This window comes from Acipenser ruthenus, chromosome 23 (genome assembly GCF_902713425.1).
Source record: "Acipenser ruthenus chromosome 23, fAciRut3.2 maternal haplotype, whole genome shotgun sequence".
Lineage (NCBI taxonomy): Eukaryota > Metazoa > Chordata > Actinopteri > Acipenseriformes > Acipenseridae > Acipenser > Acipenser ruthenus.
Window position 1 is genome coordinate 1,635,072 of NC_081211.1, and position 6,726 is coordinate 1,641,797.

Genomic DNA, 6,726 nt, shown 5'->3' on the forward strand with positions numbered 1-6,726 from the left:
ATTAACAAACAGAATTATCTTGTAATTTTATTATTATTATTTATTTCTTAGCAGACGCCCTTATCCAGGGCGACTTACAATTGTTACAAGATATCACATTATTTTTACATACAACTACCCATTTATACAGTTGGGTTTTTACTGGAGCAATCTAGGTAAAGTACCTTGCTCAAGGGTACAGCAGCAGTGTCCCCACCGGGGATTGAACCCACTACCCGCCGGTCAAGAGTCCAGAGCCCTAACCACTACTCCACCCCTCCTTTTGAAAAATGTCCTGAGCCAGCGGTAGAATGCATGTCAATTGATTGTTTTCCAAATTAATTTATTCAAAGATTAAGAGTTAACGCTGTAGAAAGGTTCAAATAAAACTGACTTTTTGTTGTCGTTTTAAGCAATAGTTCTCTCCAGTCAGGGCTGAAATCTAATTGTCCAGAGCCTCAGCAAGACTATCTCCATGGCAACCGGGCAGACACAAGTCTCCTGGGGGTGAAAATAATCTTTGCTCATTTTATTTATCAGATTGAAAACACCTTGACGTGGTTCCCATGACAACCAGATTCCGATAGGCCCCCAGGTGCACAATGCTGGAGATTTAATGGAATTTCTTGGAGAAATTCAGAGCAACACTAGTACTTGATCTTTAATTGTTTACTTTCTCCTGCACAGCTTAATTAGTTTGATTGTGCTTTAGATAAGCCAGTATGAGATGTGGGGTGAGGGTTAGGAACAGACCTGTAAAACAAAAATCAATCAATTCAATCGATCATCATTAGTAAATGGTGGATTTATAATCCACTTGCGCGTACAATAATACTGCCACTCCTTAACTAAATTGAGCATTACCCACTTAGAACCACGATGCACCCTCTCTGTAGGTCTGTTACACAGGGAATTGAAAACATTGAGAAATATTTCAGTGCAAAATGTACCTCTTGCAACGAAATACAGTAAAACCTGCACCATGAACGGGGAAAGGAACACAAAATAAGCAGCAAGGCTTTGGTGCTCCTATAGTGCTTATAGGACAAACACCCGCTTCAGCTTTAGGGGGTGTTTCACCTGTGTTTACCTGTTAAAAACCTAAAACCGGAAAGCCTGTTTATAAGACGTGAGGCAGTCGCGTGAAAAAGTGATTCAAGTCCGAGAGCCTCTGGTCTGCCTCCTGATTGAAAAATCACAGCCTTCTCCCTTGAAATGAAAACCTGGTTTGCATTTCCATTGAAATCCTCCTCAACTAGGATTCATGCTTTGGAGGTGGGTGATTAGGCAGCGATTTATGAATGGAAAATGCATGTCCCAGCAATTGATTTTGAGTCAGACCTCTGTCACTCACCGACAGTCTAAAGATTAAATTAAACAGCCAGATTCAACCTTTCTCTTACAGGAGAGAAGCTCGAAAACAATCCTATTGGGACACCATTATAATTACTCTATGGAAATCCTAGCAGAACCATTAGCAGACCAGCGGCACTGCCAGCAATGGCAATACAATGGATTTGAAGCCCATATTGTACTGCCTGGTCCTGATGTAGTACCACTGCATTGTATTCCCAGTGTTAATACCAGTTTCTCTCTTTCTCACACACACACAGAGAATCTGATTTTATGAATCAGATTCTGTTTACCCAGCTGGCAATCTTCCCCTCGCTATGGTAACAGCGTGATTGCCACGGAAGTTCCTGCAGAGCAAATTCCGTTCATTCATAAACACTGAACGTCAGGCAGCAGATTGGTGTGTGTGTGTGTGTGTGTGTGTGTGTGTGCGTGCATGAGGATGCCACCCAGTGTGAGCATTTCAAAGGTGCAACTAGAATAAGATTTTTCATTAAAGTTTATTTTCACTGTATGATACAGACGATTGAAAAACAGGAGGAAATCTCATCACAACAAGGCTGTGGAACTGGCATGCGTCCCCATCTCCCAGGACCATGCTGATACTGATTGCATGCAATGGAAAAGATTCTCAAAACCTGGTTGTTGTGCGTGTGTGTGACTCTCTCTGGGTCTGGTTCACTCAATCTGAGCTTTCATCTCTCAGTCCTAAAGACTCGGAGTGATACACATGGGGATCTGACAGTAATGGAACAGTTACAAGCAGCAAATTAGCCACAGCATCCTTGTTATTCCTGCATATCCGAGGAGCATGCAGGATCTCGGTGTCGAGCGAGCTAGATGGAAAAGGTTAACCCTTTGCTGAACCGTGGTGAGGGACAACAATACCCAGTACACTGCACTATTGAATCCGGGGCTAAACTGCAGGGTTGTATACTGTATATGAGCTACTAACCATAGTCAAGCTTCCCTTATGAAAAGCTCCCCATTGTAAAAGAACAGCAAAGTGTAATGCATCATAGTGAAAGCATGGTAAAGCACAGGTAAGCGCTACGCACCTGAAAACTGCAAAATTACCATGCAAATTTACCATGTAGTAAATATTGGCAAACTACAATGTAGGCTCACAAATCCCCAGTTCTCTATACGATATTACATCTATTGGGTGTCAGATCAGACCTGCAGTCTATAATATATCTCCCAGTCCCCGTAGTCATCTCTACTGTACTAAAGTTGTCTTTTCTGTACTTCTCCGATCCCCAGTTCTGTATACTGTGATGTATTAAGAAACCCAGAAAGTAAATCCTTGTGATCAATCACACTGATAATAATCGCGTTCTAAAACGTTACCGTACCTCCTGATTGATTTGTGTAAAAGGCAATTGTTTAAGAAATGGGATTGTGTTTTTCTGAGGATTTGCAAAGACGTCATTGCTGCTCATCCGTGTTCAGAATGACGTGGAGCTGGTTGGTATCCTAGTAACATCGCCTGCTTGGAAGTTTGCTGCTCTTGATTGCAATCACAGCGTTCGAACAGAACCATTTAAAGACGACTTAAGACAATCGTAAATCACACATTCTCTTTAGAAGATATTTCAAAGCAAATTTATAGCATCAACCCCTTATTTTTCTGCTACCTTTGTTCCCATTTAAATTGTAGCTAAAATCTCTTCTTACCTACTGTAAGCGTCACCATTGCCTTTCCAATGGGGCCTGTGCATAGCACCACCCGGTGGCCAACCACTGTACCCGTGCTTGTTGTTTTTATTAAAGGGAATTTCGATGTTAAAGAATTTCAAGAATAAAAATAAGAAGTGTAACTCTAATGAAGACAAGGGGAGGCTAATTAGTGTTAATTAGCTTAATTAAGAATGTGTGCTTGTGAATTTAGTGTGTGTGTGTGATAAAAGGTGGCCGTGGAAGATGTCTGAAGTCTCTGTCATGCTTCTTAATCTCTTTGCAGATAATATTGGCACAGTGGAGGGGTGCTTTATTGCCATCAGGATAAAAGTGCAGAATTGTCGAGTGGACTTGATCTGCAGTGATGCTTAAGTAAACTCACATTCATTCAGTCTTCCAGAGTAATCAAGGAGCCCAGAGTATACCAGGAGAACATGCCCCACACCAGGGTATGCAGGAGAACACACCCCACACCAGGGAGATGCCAAACGGCAAACGAATGCATTTCAGCGTGACCAGAGTGGTGTTGTAGAGGACAAAGGCTGTGGTTTTAGCCCCTCAGCTTCGCATACACATCAGGAAGGGCACACAGGGCTGAGTGGCATTTTAATAAAGAGTGTGGTGTCTCAGCACATTCCAGAGATTAAAGAGCTGTTTGCTGTTTTAAAGCTCCAAATGAAAAAGAAATGAGTGCCCATCTGCCACTGCCCATATGTGTAGAGAGAGGGAAATTAATTTTTCAGCTGTGTGAGCAAACAAGGGAGTCACAGAGGGAAAGGTGGAAAGGAGCATTTATTGAAAAAAGAGAGAGAGAGAGAGAGAGGAAAAGATTTTGGGTTAGAATCTCAAATCGCACGATTTTGTTCACAGGGGCAAAAAGTAAATTTACCCACACCAGAAATAGACATTTAATTTAGAGGCTTGTAAGTGCACTGATGTCTCTGTTCTTTTAAGAAGTGCAAACTGTGTTACTGCCTTTCAGAAAAAAATCTATCTATCTATCTATCTATCTATCTATCTATCTATCTATCTATCTATCTATCTATCTATCTATCTATCTATCTATCTATATAAATTTCCCCCTGATGCCGATTGCTAATTGCAGGAATGGTCACAGTGATTTGAGTCGGGATGATCCTGGAGCCTGCTGGGCTGTTAACTGTCTGGCAATCTCAGCTCATTCAGTAAGAAAACAGCAGTGGCACCAGAACCCAGCAGAAACTATCAATTTCCATAACTGTGTGCAGCTGGGCGTTTTACTGAGTAAAGCCCACTGCACACCACAGATCCATTTCTATATCCAGATTTAACATGGAATATCGCATTGGATTTCCACCCGCTCGAGTGAGGTGCATAGCAGCTATAATGAAACAGTATAACCAGTCATGCTGTCCAGCCAATACAAACTATCTGACACAAAGACATTTCAGGTCACATCGAGGTAAGGCTCTGCTATATATCATATGAAACTATAGTACAAATATACATTTTTAGTATCAGTGGCACCTTGTGCGCCAAGGGGTGTTTTCAAAAGCATTAGCGGATCTAAATGCATTAAAAATCAATTCAAATTTGACCTGGTGTTTTCCATATTTTAATGACCAGAAATTCTCTCAAGATATGCACCTGCATCATTAGACTTTAGATTTTCAGAACCTAGATACATAAAGTGTTATTAATCCAAACTGTGGCGGGCGGTATTCAGATCTGAACTCTTTAGATCAGAAAAGCTATTCAAATTGCATAGGATTTGGTGAGCTCTGTTTATAAGGTTGCTAACACTAAAGAGATTTGTCTGCACTGTTGCCGATGTTGGTTTTTATTACCTGTGGTACACAAAGGGACCTGTGTAAAGATCAATTCAGACCTGTCTCTCCTTAAATCAATTGCAGAGAGCAGCCCCTGTCTTTCATTTTGAGCCGCCTAGTTGCCCTAATGCGCTGGATATTGTTGCTGAGTTAAATCTTTCCCTAGCGACCCCCCCCCCCCCCCCCACCAGCCCCCTGCACTCCCCCTGCAAACTGTTTGGTTCCTGTCTCAGTCACGACTCCAGCATACCTCTTTGTAAAGAGAGAAGCACGGATTTACAAAAGACTGTCCCCTGTGTGTGCCTCGTTAGCTGCAAGGCTACACCCACCCACAGGTCCAGTATAACGACTCTGGCTGCTGTTCTCTGCTGTGCTTTAATGGCAATGACTTTGTAAATTCAGTAATGGCAAAAATAATTGCAAACAACCTGCAATTACACCCGCCTCATGTTTTCCTTTCACTCCATAATTACTTGTAATATTGCATGTCCCTCACATTTTCCATGTCATTTTTCAAAGATCATTTTTCCTGCAAACCCTTAACCACACATACTATATGGGCAATGCAATAGTGCTGTGGTAGCACAAGGGCAGCTAGAATGGTGTGAGCCACTGATAGGATGATACCACACACATTTCTTTCATGTTCTGAAATGTCAATGGGTATTACAATGTACTGAAAAATTAACAGGTCATTACCTGCTTCCTATCTATCTATCTATCTATCTATCTATCTATCTATCTATCTATCTATCTATCTGTCAGGTCAGTAGTGACAGGTCAGTGGGGTTTACTTTTCCTGTTGCCATGGTTACAGAAGGTGAACAGTTTCTCTGTGGTGTGTGCTAACACATTACACAGCTTGAACCCATTATGTTTTCAGAAGTATATGGGACAGCCTATTGAACCCCACGAGAGTACGAGAGAGAGAGAGAGAGAGAGAGAGAGAGAGAGAGAGAGAGAGAGAGAGAGAGAGAGAGAGAGAGAGCTCAATGTATTGTCCAGCTACTTAAAGTGTGTAAAGATGAACTGCAAACTGCCTAGCCCCCCTAAAGAACCTTTGACAAATGTAGCACTTTAGAAATATTGGCTAATAATATTGCTATTGTCGTATTTTCAATAGCTTTGCAAAAAGCAATGTCAATGCAATAGTCGTGTACAACGAGGCAACCTAGTTATTAGGGTAAAAAAACACACTGAGATCCAGCAAATCACACTCTCTGGTGTGGCCTGCAATGGCATGAAGGTTGGGGAGTTACAGTAGGGTTGGGGTTGGGGTTTCTGATCCCAGATTGAATGTACGGTGATACTGTCTTTTAGAGTGATGTTGTTTTTAATGATGTGAAATTACTGCTGTCAGTTTCTGGTCTTCTTGGTGGGGGGTGGGGGTGTTAACAGGTATTAGATGGTTTTCTAATTGGTTCAATTAAACAATTTAGAACAGGGCTGGAACAAAGACCAAGAGTGGACATCCTTGTACTAGTGTAAGGAACAGGCCGGTAACTCAAAAGTATGTGCTACACATGGCAGGTGCCTCAGTTTTCTGTCAGAATCGACGAGAGCAGACTGCGTTTAGAGTGTCCGTGATGTCGGTTGTCTTTATTCCCTAATCGGCAGGTAAGTGCAGTGCAGAGCTTGTTTTATGTAACAGTTTGCAGGCAGCTGTCCTGTCCTGTTTGGCAGCATCCCAGACTGCAGTGTAATTTGATAATGTTATGTTATTATCCTGAGATGCTCTGTAAACAAGTTTGAAGGTTTTACAGTCATTACTGACTTCATTATTGTAAACTGTTATTTAAACACTCCCACAAGGAAAGAAAATATTAAGTTAGCATATGTAAAAGATATATTTTGAAGTTATATACTGCATGTTTAAATATATATGTTTCATATAATTATGATGTAG